Source organism: Larus michahellis, chromosome 4, assembly GCF_964199755.1.
Source record: "Larus michahellis chromosome 4, bLarMic1.1, whole genome shotgun sequence".
NCBI classification, from domain to species: Eukaryota; Metazoa; Chordata; class Aves; order Charadriiformes; family Laridae; genus Larus; species Larus michahellis.
Window position 1 is genome coordinate 45,913,802 of NC_133899.1, and position 17,446 is coordinate 45,931,247.

The 17,446-nt window shown below is 46.8% G+C and overlaps 1 long non-coding RNA gene across 2 annotated transcripts in view; it reads left to right on the forward strand.

The window, feature by feature from the left end:
• The window catches only part of LOC141742336 (uncharacterized), a 46,806-nt gene extending 32,964 nt beyond the window's left edge, over positions 1-13,842 (forward strand). Inside the window, exons 4-5 of one of the 2 annotated variants that reach the window (XR_012586676.1) lie at positions 2,626-5,253; positions 9,810-13,842. This is a non-coding gene — a long non-coding RNA (uncharacterized LOC141742336). Of the gene's footprint in view, positions 1-2,625 lie in introns of both variants that reach the window. The other variant, XR_012586675.1, reaches the window with a different exon arrangement.
• The last annotated feature ends 3,604 nt before the right edge of the window (positions 13,843-17,446 follow it).

Sequence of the window (17,446 nt, forward strand, 5' to 3'; positions counted from 1 at the left end):
TGCCTTAAACATGCTGTTTTAAAAGAGGTCCTTTTATTATTAAAGTAAATCTATTAGCTCTGGGGCTTCTCTTGGTAGGTCTCTGTTAGGTTATTGTGTGAGATGCAAAGTGACTTTTGCTCAAAATATTTGCTGTGGTTAACTGTAGAGAGGACCTGTGAATCCAGAATCAGCCAATGGTGGGAAAAAAAGACCAGTGAGACATGGTCATGCAGAAATGAAAAGAATTCCTACGAATGGAAGATTTCCCATAAAAGGCTGCATGTTGTTACCTGCTTATTCCCATTAGTCTCCCTGGCAGGTTTGAGATTGTGCTGGAACGTACGGCTTTTTCACATTCTTTTCTGTGTATCATTTTCTCTTCTTCCTCTGACCCCTTCCCCCCACCTCCAATATTTGTGTTTGAGTGAAAGCTGGACACAGCGGGAGAGAGATTTGGGTTCCCCCCTCCTCTTCCCCTCTGATCTCTCATCTCTTATTTATATCTGTAAATGTTTTGTTTTATTTGATGTACATTTGCCAGAGAAATGCTGGGCCCAGCTCCAGGCAGTCTCATTTCCCTCTTCCATCTTGAGACATTCCAGACCTGAACAGCATGAGCTTGCACAGCTAAATATTTAGGAGAAAGCAATGAAGTTGTGTCACCAAAAAGCTCTGAATATCCCTCCAAATAAAATGAGCTTGTTTAGTACGTGCAGAAAAAGATGTATCATGCCTTTTCTATGAAATGCCTTGGAGCAGACTGGGAAAGGCCTATACTTAAATTATCAGCCACTGTGATCAACATAGCCTCTCACTTGAGTCTCGTATCAGAGCTAAGGTACCACCACGCTCCACTCACTTCCAACCCCAGACCACTGAAAGATCACAGTGTGGTGGTGACTTCTCAATCCAGTAGCATCCCAGACCCCTCCTAGACAGATCAACTTCTTTCACTGAAGATCAGACTCTTTGTGTTTCTTCATCTCGTTCCTCTTTTAATCTTTCAGTGCTTTCTACGAACGTGGAGAGAAATGATGGCAAAGCGTGCTTCTCTTGGAGCACAGGCACTGTACTGCTCATCTTTGTTGAGACAAACGTCACCTACTGCTATGAGTTCTGAATCTGGCACCAGTAACTTTGCCTGCAAAAGTTTTAGAGATTTCTAAACCTCTCTTAGAAGTTGATGCAGAAGTTTGCCACAGGTTACCACAATGTGTAGGAGGGACAGTCATCAGCAGAGGAGTAAAGCAGACAGCTAGGACTGTCTGCCTTACTTATGCCGTTGCAGGCATTTTTGACAGAGCCTGTGAACCAAAGCACAAAGTCTGAAAAAAGTACTAGAGTTTTATGGTAGCTTCTGGACATTAGCACTTGTGTGAATCAAGCTCCAAGCCTTCAGACTGGACATGTCCATGAAAGCAGCTCTTTCTCCTCCGTTGCCACATGTCCTGGATGTGATGGCAGTAGAAGAAATTGAGAGCAAATGGGATTCTGGAGAAAGTGGTCCAATTTATCCTCAGTAATGCTGGAGTAACTCCGCATGGAAGGTCCTTCATGTCTAGATGAGCGAGACAAGACAAAGACCAGCTGCCTGTATGTCTTGCCCTGCCTGGTAGTGGCTAACGCATGCTGCATCTCCCAGTTGCCTCCTGCCCATCGTAAAGGCTTTTAACACTTCTCTAATCAAATAAGGACAACACTATTTAATCAGTTGCCTGTCAGCTGGCACAAGGCCTTGAAGTGGTTCGGAGAGGGAGGACAAACACTGCACACCTGCTTCCAGCCTCTGCCCAAGACACGCTCAGCAACATCAAACGCTCCCCTTTGGTTTGTTTCTGGGTTACAAGTGAGTATTAAAACAGGGCTACTAGTTACACAGACGTACAATATCTTTGCATCAGCCTAGGCCCAACATTTTACTCGTTAGCTCATCAGTCGTATGGGAAACATCTGAAGCCTGGTCATACGCAAATAAATATTCCCAGTGGATGAGAGGAAGGAAAAGGGAGATAGGGAGAGCTAAGCCAACAGCTTGACTGAATGCAAATGGGAGAGAAAGTGAACCGGCTCTGCATTGCCAAAGTCTGGATTTTTCTATGAACCTTGTGGTTGGTTTTGCTATTCTTAATGCCCCAACTCCATGGAAATCAGTGTGTTTATTCATATTTAAATAATGCATTCCTAGCTCTTGTGTTTGTAGCATGAAGCTAGAAGTGGAGTAAGTCTAAACTCACTAACATCCTGAAAACCCACCAAGTTTATTATTATTTCTCAAAAATGGGAGCTTTAAGGCAAGTCTTCTGGAAAAGGAGAAGTCAGGATGATTGTTTTTGAATGTTTGCTAACTTAATATATTGATAATAAAATCTTTGGTGGAAAATAGATGCTGGTTTTAATTTCTGGTTTTATTAATTGGAATTGGGGATACAGAGACCTCAGGGAATTACATATTTTTTGTGTATTAATATACACGTTCTTCTTTTAACTGAGCAGCTGAGGGAGAAAAATCTATGAAAACTGTAAATAAAATTTCTTTTCTTTCTCACTTCTTGCAATTTGTTCTGCAAATAACTACAGCAGGTTTTGGACCAGAGTCTAGACCTTGACCACTTAATCAGTGGATCACCTGTGCTTTTTCCCCAGCATCACTTGGGAGCATCTGGCACGTTCTCCACGTGGGACGGGCACGTGGCTTGTACCTGGGTTTGGAAGGGAGACAGCAATGATCTCTCACTCTTCCCACCGTGGTCTGGAGCACAAAGAGAGTGAGACAACACGGCTAAGAGGCGACTCCTGCTTTGGCGCAGGAGGTCTTCCACGCCAGTGCCTTCCACTCCTGGAGACATGTAAGTGATAGACGACGCTGCCTCCTGGGTACCAAGCAAGCACTGCCATTTAGCAAAGCCCCTGCCTCAAAGGTTGGCAATAAAGGTGAGATTTGGAGTGGTTTAAAACTAGTTACTACTATTAAAGCAGATTAATATTAGCTTAAACAAACTTGTGCTTTCTGAAAGAGGTATCCTTCTGTCTGCAGACAAAGAGGCTTGAAGTATGCTAACAAGGAAAGCTGTTCTGGAAATCTGTGCTGTCTCTCTGAACATAACTATAGTCTCATTTCTCTTTTTGCATATTTGAATTTAGTGAATTTTAAGGAGTTTCGTAGAGGTAGAGTGAATGAAATCCCATCCATCAGACTGAAGCACCCTGGGCACAGGCTGAACACACTTCTATGTATGCTGCCTCGGCTTGCCAAAATATTTCTTGCTTCCAGTTGGAAAGAGGCAGGGTTCCTTGTGGGACAAACAGCCCGCTTCAGTCACGACCTCTGGGCCAGCAAAAGACTGAATGGTTTTTCTGTGAGGTATTCATCATTTATAAATAACTGGCTTGAAACGTAACTAATTTCCTTTATAAATTACCGTAATTTTGGTCACTTCTGAACCAAAACAGTTTCAGTCAAACTGAAAAAAGGGAAAGCAGAGAGAAGAAAGATGGTGATAATGCACATGTTTCAAGGGGAAGGTTTATATGTGTCTTCCTTGATAACTACCCTATTCAGTTGCAATAGATCCAAAACTGCAGAGGAGAAGGGCTGAAGGGATGTGAACTAAATCTGGCCAGTAAGATAACTTTTTAAGGCTATACTCAAATTTGGGTTCAATTAAAGCAAAGTCTCTTAAGGGGTGGAGAAGATACTCCTGGAGTGTACAGTCAGATGATAACAGGACAGACTGAAAGGCTGACAAATTGGGAATGGGATGTGAAGACTCTTGTTCGTAAGTCTTTGATAGTACCACAGGTGAGATCATGTTTCCTCTCTCCCATCTGTCCTTGATTTACAAAGGATGGAGGCTGCTACTACAGTCTTGATTATAGACACCTGACTCAAGTTCAAGCCAAGCAGCTCACATCTTTAATACTGGTGTTGTCCATTGCCTTTCCTGTGTCAGCTATTGTGATGATGGTCCTGGAGATGTTCCAGTAGTCTGGATGGGAGGTTTGGGTGGAACTGGCCTCTGCTCAGTTTCTGCTGCACAATCCCACAGCACAAAAGCAGTTCCCTTTCTGAAGTCTTGCCGGATGCATTGTAGACTTAAATAGAAATCAAAAAAATTTCTTTCATCTCATGCAGTCAGTCACCCACCAGTTTCAAGCTGTGCGACCATGGCAGGGCGGCATGGGCAAAGTTCCCTTTGTCAACTGAGGATGACATGCCCCTTCTGGCTGTATTTGGGGCATGAGTACCCTGACTCAGTTCACTGGCACTGCACTTAACTACTATTTTTAAAAATTACTTACAAAACCAGAGCAGATTCTTTTGCTCCCACCATGTATCATATTTGGAAAATGACGTCAACGTGTCAGCAGCAGAGACTGGCTTTCGGCAGGCTGGAGAGACCTTGCGAAGGGTGCTGTGCCTCAATTTGCCAGAGATTTATTAGCTTTGGAAAGAGGGGTCTCGAGCATCCCCTCAGGCTGTGGCATGGGAATTTGTGGTCTTGGGTTAGGAGGTGATCTCTGCAGAAACCTTCTAGTCTTTGCAAATCTGAAGTTAGGGGTTGGAAAACATAGTTAGCATTGGCATTCTTCAAGGCACTGACATCTGATTGTTGTTGACATCTGGACCAGTGAGTAGCTGAACAGCCTGTCACTTGAAGGTCTAGAATTATTTTCTTAAATGTTTTTAGAACCTTTTGTGAAGTTCTCTGGGATGAATCACTGTTTAACAACAGCTCAGTAAACATCATACAGTTAAAATGACTGAACACAGTACAGTTTGAATTGTGATTGAGTTCTCAAAGAAAAGGTTTGCCAAAAACTGCAAAACAAACTCTGTTCTTTTCCTTAATGCAATAAAACCCCTGTCAGCCTCCAAGGAATCAGATTTTCAGAAACTTCTCACAATAGCTGTGATTGCTGAATGTTCTCTTCCACCCCAGAAGGCTCATGCCCGGTGATTGATAACCAGCGCACATGCTGCTCTTTAAATACTGCAAGGAAGGCACGTGACCCTAGCCAAGGGCACAAGGACACAGCCCCTGATTGGGAAAAGCTTGCAAGGGGGGGTGTGATTCTTACACATGCTTTTCTGGGAGCTCCTTGATGCAATCTCAGTCTAATGAACACACCTGACAAAGTAAACAAACATGAAAAAGAGCAATTCCTCAGCCTTTTTGCCAGTTATAACTGCAGCTGCGCGCTGGGATCCTAAGGCAAGTTCTGACTGACTGCCCACCAGCCCATTTCTGTTTCTGCCAGCAAACTTCACAGGTAAGAGCAAAATATTAGTATCTGACTCCAACTGTGTTTTGCCTCGGCTGTAAGGTATTGGGAAATATTTTTATTTGCTTTAGGCGATGGGTATTGCTCATTTGTGGAGTACCCTTGTTCTGGATAAATGATGCTGCTGTAGCTGGGGCACTGAACTCGGATGAGACAGCCAACATCTCTTGTTGGCACTTCTCTGCGCATGTTCTTTTTGATCTGGGACAAGTCGCTGAATCGCTCTGTGCCTTTCTTTCTTAAATGTAAAGTGGGAACAAGCTGTGTGACTATGTTGTGAGGTTACAATCATAAACACACGTGAGGCATTTGCCTAGTATAGAGGAGAAAAGAAGATTGGAATAGCCAACAGCTATACCTTTAAGAGTCGTGTTTTCCCATTTCCAACTTTTTTTGGAACCAGACCAGTGCAGTGGGATGACTGTTAGTCAACTGACCCTTACTTGGCTGATAGGGGAGATTATGCTGGGTATTGTGATGGAGGAGCTGTCTGTTGGATCAAACCAGCTCAGGACCAGCAGATCTGATTATCTTTGTAGCAACCTTCTGGACAGGTCTGCAGCACTGTGATGCACTGTAAGGCAGAGAGTGAGAAGAAACAGCGGGGTTTGGCAGAGATAATGAGGCCAGACCTCCCGTCGCATGGACATGGTTGTTCAGCTTTGAGGACTGGGTTGGGTCAGGACCAATTTTGGAGGGAATGGACTTCTGACAGCTTGGATCTGGCTTTGTGTAGCGCTGCTCAGCTTCCCACATGCAGTGCAGTCCTGGGACTGCTTAGATACATGTATTCAAGTTCACTTGATGAAGCCCGGGGTTGAGGGAACTGGCTGTGACAGCTGCAGAAGTGTTAGGAATTATTTCTGAGGTATCACGGGAAATGTATGAGATTCCCAAATCTAGGGAAAGGATGCATGTAATGATGGTCTCTGAAGACAGGAGAGGGAGAAAGATGTGAAAAGAACTGGATAGTAGTCACCCCAGTTCCAATTCCTGGAAAAAGTGGAACAAATGAGCTGTGCGTAAGCATCTAGAAGATAACAAGGAGATAAGTTGCAGGTATGCAGGCCTGTCAGGAAGAAATCGTATCAGAGCAGTCTGCCCTCTTTTTTCTGACAGAGTAACCAACCAGGGAAGAAAAAGGAGATGTCCTATATTCCGAGTTGGGTAAGGTTTTCCATGCTCTTTCACGTGATACTCATAAGCCAGATACAGACATAAGCCCTGGGTGAAACTCGTGGAATATGGGTGCACAGCCCCATGGAAAACCTATTCACTGAACAGCACTGGCTGCTTTGCATCAAATGGGAAGGGAGAAACGAGGGGACTGCAGGGTCTCTCCCCGGTCAGTCAGTCTTGTCATTAAAGGCTTTGTAAGTGCAATAAGATAATGCCTATCAACTGTGACAGCAGTGTCACGTCGGGAGGCACGCAAGGACACAGAAGAACAGGGTCAGAATTCAAAGGGGTGTTCAGGAGGACCAAATGTAAAAATGTTTGATATGGACAGCCATAAAATAGGAGTGATTAAGCCACTGAACAGATACAAATGGCTTGCATCGCAGCAGGTAGGGAAGGTTTTAGTGGTTATAATCGATCACAAAACGAATGTGTTTCAAACGCCTTGCCACTACTCTTGGTTAAGAGACTAACGCTATCCTAGGACACACAGACACGAGTATAGTCTCTTTTCTCTGCTTAGCACTGGGGGGGCGGGTTTGGCTGGAGTGTTATGCCTTAATAGTGGGTGCCAGACTTCCAAAAAGCTGTAGATCAGTTTGAGTTGACAGAAGAAAAACAAAAATAATTACAAGTCTAGAGAAGATACTCTCTGCGTTTTTTTAGTTTGTTGAGAAGAGAAGGCTGTATGCTAACACCTCAGCTTGCTGCAAAAGAAAGAGGAGTAACAGTTTTCTGTGTAAGCAGTAGATACGACAAGAAATCTCCCTTAATCTGATATTGTAGCAGGGGAGATACGGGTTAGACATTGGGAAACCCTTCTCCTGACAAATACAGTGAAGCACTGAATAGGTTGCTTAGGGAGGCTGGGAGTCTTTTATGGGAGATTTCAAAAAGTTTCCATCTTCCAGGAATTATGTCACGGTAGTGCTGCCACAAGTAGAGACAGAAATAACAGAAGAGAACAACAGAGAATGCATATAGCATAGTTGCGAAAACCAGACCAACCTTTGGGCAAATAAGTTTCTCTTCCAGTCTCAAGCGATTGGTAACCTTGCTGTGGAATGGGCCAGTGTCCCTGCCAGTCTGTGCCAGACAAGCGGCAGAGGCAGGAGAAATCGCACAATAAAAAAAGAGATGCTTGGCAGTCCTTTTAGAAACAAAGGTAGCAGAAGCACCTACACGCTTTTATTGACTGTTTCAGCCTTATTTTATTTTCCAAATACTAATGACAGGTTGTGCAACTGTCAGGACATGAGGATCCTCTCCCAGGCTTCAATTTAAGTGTCTGGGGGCTACTGGCTTTAAAGGGATTTCAGGGTCTGGGTCCATGTGGGAAATTGGAAGGATTTCAAGTCTTGGGAGAACTGACTTCCATCTCGACCACTTCCATGTTTCTTTCCCTGACCCATTTATTTTCATCCATACGCTACTCTGAAGGGAAAATAGACTCTTGGCAGCACTGACAAATATCCGCTCCGAGGTATCAGATCCTTGTGCTATTCTAACTCCTGGTTATGTCTCCTTTCCAGGCAGCAATCAATCCAACATGGTTGTTTGCATTTAAGTGTTAGCATACAATTTCTGCTGGCCTTGCTTAAAAATTTATTTTGGGCAGTTCAAAAACCTCCCTGTCCTTCACTCCCTTGCGCAGCCAGACAGCGATGATTTCCCCGGCCTGTTCTCAGGAAGTTTGCATTAAAATACTATTTAAAAGTTGGAATTTCTTTTCTGGGCCATGTCAAGTTCAGATAAACATAGCTTATCTGGATGAGGCACCAAAGTATTGTACAGCCCAGGCAGCTGGCGTTATGCAGTTCAGCAGGACCAATGTCGTCCCACAGAGTCTCAGGCTGTTTCCTGAGCGTGCTGGCAGTTACGCAAGGACAATCAATGTTCCTGGGAGCAATTACTGACTTTTTAAGGGCAACATCACTGAAGCTTGTGCACAAGATGGGGAGAATGAGGGAAGGAGTGCAGAACGGTCTCCAGCTCTCATGAACTGACTGGCAAAGGAAAGCTCAAAAAAAAAAAAAAAAAAAAGGACTATTTATTAGCAGTTACTAAGAAAGGATAAATAGCACTGACAGTGCGTGAGGGGAATGTTCCCTTTTGAGGATTATACTTGGTTCAGGTAAGCAGAAGCTGAGTGCAGCTGAGTGGGATGGGTACACCGATGCCTTTGTAGCTCTCTGTTCAAGGCAAGCAGTGATACGAGTTTTGTGGCCTCAGCCTCAGACACAAGGCTACCAGTAAATGTTAGCCTCGTTTGTTATTCTCAGGCCTGGCGGAGCAGAAAAGGAGGTCAGGATGAGGACGATGATCTGCTGTCAGTGCAGCGAGGCTGGAGCAGAATAGCTGCGGGGCTGCGGCACGTTAGGATTGAGTTGCACTGGCAGAGCCCAGTGAAAACCAAGGACACCCAAAGCAGTGGGTGCTGCAGGCCAGCGTTACAGCTCTGTAGGAAGGTCTTCTTTACATGCATGGTTTCCCACTCTGTATGCATATACATGCATACAAATATGTATATGCAAAAAATATGTATATTACGTGTATTATGTATATGTATATGCAAAAAAACTACACTGATCCTCCCCCCAGTTAGAAAAGACCCAGTGTGAATGAACAGGTCTTGCTGGGAGCACGTTAGAAGTATCCTGCTTGGCTTTCAGTCACGCTACAAGAAACAACATCCCAATTTCACCTCATGTAGTTATTTCAGGCAGAAGTGGTGTAAACTCCTTACTATTATAAACAAAAATGCAAAAGAATTCTCATCCATGATTTTATCTAGAAATTTAATCCTGACTGTTTTATGTATCAGACCAAACATGGAGGTCTCTGTGTCTATCCTTAGGATCAGATAAGAGCCGGTTAGCGTGCTCTTTTCCTTGCCTTTGGCTTTTCTCTTTTAAGGCAAATGGTGACAGATCCTGTATACGCCTTACTTAAAACTAGAAGGACAAAAAAACTTATGGTAACTGAAGGGCACAGTCCATCCAGCCATGGAGGGGGAAACGGGTTGATACTTGTTTTGTTGTGTCATTACTTGGGGCATCTTATCTCTTGTATTTGCCTCAGTGATGCAATTTTGGTGTTACTGTGTCCTGATTTTGTAGAGCAATACAGCAACACATACATTCCTGCCGGTTGTTGCTGTGTTTCCGAGCATATTAGCTACTCTTTTAATATCTCTTTCAGGATAAAGGATAATAATGTCAAAATGCATAAGTTTCTGTGATAAAGATAGTAACCTTATCAAGCTGAGATTTTTGTGATCTGCAGATGTGAGTTTGGAGGGCTGAGGGGTTCTTGGCTTGGTGTCTGTGGGTTCTGAAATGACCCATGTTGTTTTCTGGCAGCAGAGAGGAAGAAAACATTTGCATGTCTCCTTGCAAAGAACTCACAGTACAGACCAGAGTCAGCCCAAGAAGCAGCAATGGCCAAAAAAGAAAGAAACCAGACAAATAAAAATGCATGACTGGCTAATACAAACAGCATGTCAAGAGGGAAGCAACTTTGAGCACTCGTTTTCCAGCTAAAGCTTGTACCTCTTCTCTTCCTGAACTCTCAACGCGTTTTTTCCCTGTAGTCCTCTTCCAGTATCAGTGACCATGAAGAAGCTGCAAACAGAGGTCACTTCGTCAGTTGCCACACCGTGTGTCCTTTGCGGTGAAGCCTCCCAGGGCTTCTTTCTCTTGGGCAATGCAAAATCTCTGTGTTTAGAAAGGGAAAATTTCAACCAGCCCTGCAAGGAAATTAAACGTACGTTTGAATCTGCAAGTAAGGAGTGCCTTTGCTTGCCTTGGCCACGAGGTGCCTGGCAAGCCTCAGCAGAGGTGAGGCACAGGACGTGAAGCACTGCAAGGGCTTTCTCTACATATAGTATGACAAGTGCCAGTGTCATATGGAAAGCTAAATTTATTTGCTCTAACAGACACATTGGGTTTGATTTCTTGTCCAGGACATCAGCCACTGTTACTTCACCCTGAAGAAGAAAATACAGACCCTGTCACTCCCTAGTTAACTGTGGTGTGCTCATCAGTTTAGCAGAAGTGCAATCTGCTCCTGCCCTGAAATTTGTCACCGTTTCATCTGTAGCATAGACACCTGCTCAGTCACAACTTACAGAAATTGTATAATGGCAGCTGAATCTACAGGAGTTTAGATATCTTTGAAGAAGAGAATTGGTCTCTCTTCATTTTAGCCCTGTCCAGACCAGAAATCGCAGAAGTAGGCTTCGTCATAGGAACCTGGATCCATTTCCTTTCCGGAATTCCACTAACATATGAATTTAGACACTCAGACTCGCTTTATCTCTGTTTGTTATTAGTCACAAGGGTTAGCCAGTACTTAAAACACCCCCAACCCAATCACCGCTTCCTGCTCCAGGGAATACTGTTAACTAGTTGCATGGGATGAGTAAGCAGGCCTGGCTCTTATCACAGTAATCTGCACTGAAAGTACAAAAAACACAGTTTCCCAGTTGTTTGTGTGGCTGTTAGGCTGACTGTGAGAGTGGAAAACACCCAGCACTTGCACTAATTCCCTCTGTCTGCAATGGGAGAGGTCCTGTGGGTCTGCCCAGAGTTTCACAGAAAATGCAACCTGCTGTTTAATCAGTTACAAAATTAACACTTGGGGAAAAAAAAAAGAAATAAATAAATCATTCCCAGAAATTCTAGGTGCTTAATAATGAAACTCTTCTTTTCTTCTGCAGTTTTCCTTATCCAGCTCTGCTTCACAAAAGGTTTTTGAAGACTGTCCTACTGCCCTCTGTGGGCTTTACTGCAAAGTACCTTAAATAACCCTTTGGGCATGCGTTGGGAACATGAGTCCCTCGGAAACTTTTGCTTCTCTTCTCTCATGTCCATGTGCTGAAGCTGCTTATTAAAATGATGTCTTAATTTAACACGACTGACTGTACCTCTGCTGTCAGTGCAATAAAGACGACTAAGAGAAGGCATCTGTAATGGTTGTTGGGGCTTGCTTGCTCTGAAAGCCAGTGAGATATAAACTCATCTCCAAGGAAAGAGAGTGTCCTGGTTGGAGATGGAAGAACTAGTAATGAGTTAGAAAGGAAGATCCTGGTACATATGAGATCCTGCCTTAGTTTTGGTTTAGATTATTTATTTCAGTCATCATTTTGTGGTTTTCAGGGGTTGGCTTGAGGGTTTTTGCAGGAGAATTGAGTGGATAATCGATACTACTAATAAGATTTATACATCAAAAACTCTTTGTGAAGCAGAAAAGGTGTTTTGCAGCGCTTCTCTACAACGTTCAGTTTTTCAAGAATGTAAAAATAAATGCTGCTTGATGGCTTCAGCTGCTCAGTGCCCCTTGGCAATCTGGGGAATAAGATGCAGAACAGACAGTGTACTGAAGTGGGTCTTCCCCACCTTCTCTGGACAGGGTGTCAGCTCAGACCCGGAGAAACTAACAGAATTAAGAGAGTTTCAATTTGTTGTCGTTTGTCCAATAACATGGCAAAATCTTGTATTTATTTATGCTACCTACCAAACTAGGGAGATAGAAGAATGTTTTTGTCTCAACGGTCTATTTGGACTTCAATTTCTAAACTGCAATTATCGTGAAGAATTTTTAGCAGTATCACCTCATAGGAACTAGACCTGAGTCTGCTCGACTCCTCTGACTCCAAGTCAGTATGGAAACAGATGGTTGTGGTTGTGGTTTCGGTCACGGTGCTGCTGGGCTTCAAGAAAAGCGCTGCCAGCAGCCGCTACACATCCCAGGGAAGTAGCCTTCCTCTGCTCTACAGCATTGTAAGAGTCAAACCAGCATCCTTTTCCATGGCAGAGGCTGTTGAAAACAGTTGTATTTTACTCAACTGCATCAGAAGCTTCCTTTTATAGCGAACTGTGGAGAGCCGTGTACTGAACTTCCGGCAAACAGGCCTGCCGGGCAACTAACCCTCTGGTTAAATCTCTCCCTGATGCATTCCCGCCCTGCCAAAGTGCTTCTTCCCACCCGTGGCTTTCCAGGAAAACCCCAAACGGATTGCAGACCCTGGAGGAAGGTAGCTGGGGCTGGAGCACCCTCTGCAGGGACCTTGTCCCCATCGCCACGCCAGCCCCCCAGCTGCCTGCCAGGGGAAACACCCCGGTCCCACCTCGCCTCCTCCTGCAGAGTGGAGACCGGGCTGAGCCAAAAGCCTGAAGAGGTTTGGGTTGTTTTGCTTGGCCAAGCTTCAGCCCCAGGTGTGTCACCAGTGGGAACTGCTCAACCCCCTCTCTGCTGGGAGGGGACGTGAATGACTGTCTTTGGGAGAGGGCAGGACTCTGGAGATGCTAACCCAAACTGCTGCTCGTTATTAGCCATCCTCTCTGCTGCATGAAGGCTTCTCTAATTTTAAGTAGTTACAACAGAAGAATTTATTGTTCCCAGCTGACATCTCACTGAGTTGCCAGGCCTCCAGTTGCTTCTGTGAAAGTCTTCCCTCCCAAACCCACCGTGATGGTTGTCACGTTTCCCAGCTGATGGAATAATATTCAGTTGGTCCCTTCCGCTCTGCTTGCAAATGGGCTGTAAATAAACAGGAATTTCAGCTTCCAGGGCTTTCATTTCAGTGCTGTCTGTGACTGTGCTAGACTCCAAATTTAATGAAAATTTATCTTGAATCTCATTGATTACGGAGACTGGCAGGAGAGCACAGTCCCCTGCTCTGATGGCCTGCAAGGCAGAGGGCAAACACCACTGTCTAAGATTTGGCTGACCATAGACTAATTGCATCAATGACTCGGAGACCCATAAAAAACTAAACTTAACAAAATAGTGAAGCTTTACACCATTTTTAAAGGGGGTATTTTCAGGATCACATGTCAGGGCTTGTTAGAAAAGGAGTTGTGGTACACACTTTGTTCAGGGAAGCAATGCCCTGTGACTGCGGCACCCGGCTGTCATCTGCTGAGAGGAAATGAAATTCTCTGAGAATAAGGAAATTACTCTATGACAGCGTTCAGTTTGTATTCCTGAGCTTGCTGCATGAAAAGGAAAGGCAGAGAGGGGTTTTCGTCAAACAAGTGTTAAAAGAATTAGCCTGTCTTAGATACATAAGATGAGGTGGCACCTACACTTCTGTCACTAAAACAGGTGTACAAACCAGTTCAGAAAATAAAGTCTGTCTTTTTGGTTTTGCAGTTCTCAGTGGCTTGCACTGTGCATGTTTCATCACCATCGCTTCTTGTACTTTGGGAACACAGCTCAAAGAAGTATCTCAGCAATATAACACCATGTGATATGTTTGTTCTCAATGCCTTAAGCGCCTTACTTATGTGATTGCAAGGGAAGCTCTTAATTTCATTTAAAAAATCAAGTTTCCACTTCATGTGGCATAAAAAGGTGGAAGCAAATGAACCATGAAGAATAGTTCAAGATGTATTGTTTTATGTCACAAATCTAGGTTCCGTCCCTTTTAATGCTCGCCTTTTGAAATAGTGGTTCTTTCTGAAGCCAGGGCGTACGTCCGGTTACTTTTGAGAATGCTCTACTGCTGCCTAAGTTATGGCCCTCAGGTATAACAGGCTGCAGCCAGGCTCTCAGGCTTCTTTGAAAAGCTTTTCAAAAAGACTATTCCATGCTGCCTTTGATTTATTTATATTTACCATTAAACTTCTATCATCAGTGGCTCTATTCATTGTTGGTCTGGTCTTTGTGTACTCCAGTACACAGTCAATGTAAATGTCCTTATATAATTAAGTCTGTATTCGTAGAACATAGAGTGCTGTTCCCATGAAAAACCCTAGGAAAGTAAAGTAAAAGCACATCTTGCTTATGGGGATGTGGAAGCACAAACTCCAGTTAAGCAGACCACTGGAAAAAATCCAAACTACTATCTGATCAGAAGTTACAATGAAAGGTAGTATCGTTTTTAAAGCTAAGTCTTGTCTCTCCCCCCTACACACACCCCTAGAGACAGTATTCGAGGTATTTCACAAAATATAATGAAGATCAAGATTTTTGTTTCCGTTTTACAGCCAGAGAAATGGAATCAGAGAGGCTGTGAATGATTTATTAAAACCCAGAGGGAAGTTCGTAAGGGTTGGATAAAAACCCCACAGTGCTGCGATGAACCTATCTTTTGATCTGAAAGGAAAAATCATGAACCTTGTATGTGCTTCACAAACCCGTACACAAGCATACGGACACGCTGTGGTTTGTTCCATTTTTCTCATAAACTACCGTTTTTATGTTCATACTCGCTGCCTTAGAGCTCAGTCCTTATCCTGACAGGATCAGGCCCTGAAATTTCCAAACCGATGGGCTGCGGTGCAGCCCCCTGCATCCCGCGGCGCAGCTTGGTGCCATCTTCATGGCAACTCTGTGAAGGCTCCAGTTGTGCAGTTACAGATCGCTGGAGGGAATCTGACTTGGCGATGCAGAGGGGAACGTAAGGAACCCTGCACCCGCTCGCCGCAGTCCTCCACCCCACCCAGGGAGGTGGCAGAGGACGGGGGTACTTGGAAGGATTTGGACCGACGTGAGGTGGCAAAGAGTCAACTGAGGTAACACCCGGTCCCGCGACTGCGCTCTGGCTGCGGGAGGTCAGACAGACAAACCGGACACACAAGTCCCCCGCTGGGTCCCGGGAAGGCGGGCAGGGACCCGTCCCCCGGCCCTGCCCGAGTGACCCGGGGTGGCTGCCGCCGCGCACCCCGCCCGCCGCGCAGCGAGCCGGGCCCCCCGCAGATGCCCCACCCGGCACCGCCGGGGCGCTGTGAGCGGGGCCCGCCCCTCCACCGGCGGCTGTGGCGGGGAGGAGCCGTGCCCCGGCCAGCGCAGCTCCCGCCGCGGAGTCCGGGGGGTGACTGCGGGCGAGGCCGTGCCGAGCCGTGCCTGGCGGGGACGGGACGGGGCGGGCGGGCCAGCGGGCGCCTCCCCCGGGCGGCGCGGCTCGGTACGGCGTGGTACGGCGCTGCCTGCCGGGGGAGGGACCTTGCGGCGCGCCGCTGCGCCGCTCCGGACGGGCGGCGAGCATCTGGCCCGGACCAAAGTTATCCCGGAATAAGGCCGCACGCATGTGCGTCACCCCGGATGTGAACATGCCGGCCCGGCTCCCCGCTGCCTCGCTCCGCCCGGCTCCAGCGGGCGGGCCGAGCCGGGCCGTGCCGAGCCGGGCCGGCGGCCACACAGCCCGCTAAGGGCCGGGGGCAGGCAAGGCCGCCCGGGCGCCCTCCAGGGCCGAGGTGCCAGAGCCCCCCTCCCGGCGCGGGGCACGGCCCCCCGGGCGGGGCGGGGGCAGGGGCGGGGGCAGGGGCAGGTGCGGCGGCCGGGCCGGGCCGAGCGGGACCCCCCGGCGCAGCCCGCCCCGGACGCCCCCGCGGTGCCGCCGCCTCCCCGGCCCGCCTCGGCGCCCTTTCGCGCCGCTGTCCCGGCGGGGTTCGGCCCGGGGGTGCCGGGCAGGGCGGGGGATCAGCCCCCGGCACCCCCCGTCCCGCCCCGCCGGCCCGGAGCGATGGATTTTCGGGGGAAGAAGTACGAGCGCGGCAGTAACTGGTCGGACCCCGAGGTGGTGGAGCTGCTGCAGCTCTGGGCCGACGAGTCGGTGCAGATGGAGCTGGAGAGCTGCCTGCGCAACCAGCACGTCTTCAATCGCATCGCCGAGGTGCTGCGGGAGAAGGGCATCCACCGGACGGGCGACCAGTGCCGGGAGAAGATCAAGAAGATGAAGCTGGAGTACCGGCGGATCAAGGACAACAGCAAGGCCCCGCGGGGCGGTCGGACGTGGAAGTTCTACGAGGTGATGGACCGGGTGCTGACCAGCCGGCCCGCCTTGGCCTACAGCTCCCTGAGCGGCAGCATGATGGCTCAGCAGGTGCTGCAGGGCAGCATGGTGGAGGGCTACCATCACCAGTTCGCCTCCTCGGCCCTGCCCTTTGGACACTCCCAGCACCCTGAACTGATGGAAATCAAATGTGAGGAGGTGAACTCTGATGAGCACTGCTTGACCCCAGAGCCCCCACCATCCATGTCTTACCAGCAGGGCTCCCCTGAAGAACATGAGATGAGAGAGCCTTCTTGGAGAGGGCCCAGAACGACTCTCCCATCTCCAGGGTGGAGGTTCCCATTGAAACCAGTGTTTCACCTTCAGGTAGGGACAGCCTTTTACATTCCAGCATAAGGTTTCTGCCCGGTTCCCCAGAAGGACAGATTATTTCTGGTGCAGAGATAGACACCTGGTTTTCGCACTGACGTTTGGATACTTATTTTTCCATGTCCCAAAAAGCTTTAAAGTAGAAGGCTGGTATCTGCATTCATAGTCTTCTGGTCATTCCCAAAACGTATCTTGCTGCAGGTAAATAAAATCTAAAATTACTGCGCTAGGCTAAATATTGTGTATGGAATCCAAAGGGCTGGCAGGTCTGCCATTAAGCCGGGCTAGGCATTTGTGCTAGATTTCTGCATATAATGCTGACAGTACTTACTGAAAAAAAAAATTGCATGTTTTTTTGGTATCATTTGAACATCACCAGGGCTGTCTGCGGTCCTCATGCTGAATTGTATCAGGAGACCCTCTTCTGCCACGGCTACACTATAAACCTGCAGGTGAAACTTCCCTTGAGTTCTTTGAAAATATTTTCCAGATCTATCTTTTAGGACACTCAACAATGAAGAACACTTGGGAATAATCATTGCCTGGCTTTCTAAGCTATTCGTTAGGACTTGGAAAGAAGACAGTTTGAAAGTCACTGGCAGAAACAGGTTATGGGTTTGCAGGATACAAGACTCCTACACTGACAGTGCAGTTTGGCAGTTGCTTGGCTGCCGCAAAGGGCACAGTTGGGAAGTCGGGGGGATTTCAAACCGGTCTAGAACAGGTTGATGGAAGAGCATGGCATGACTGGAAAGAAGAGAAACAATAACCAGTGTGAGGTTAATGTCAGAGATCAGGAAGAAATGCTATGTTCTCTTAACTGGTTGCTCACTTAGCCCAGTGGAGGGAATCGATGATCATTAAGTTTAATTCAGGGCCGAGTATGGAACT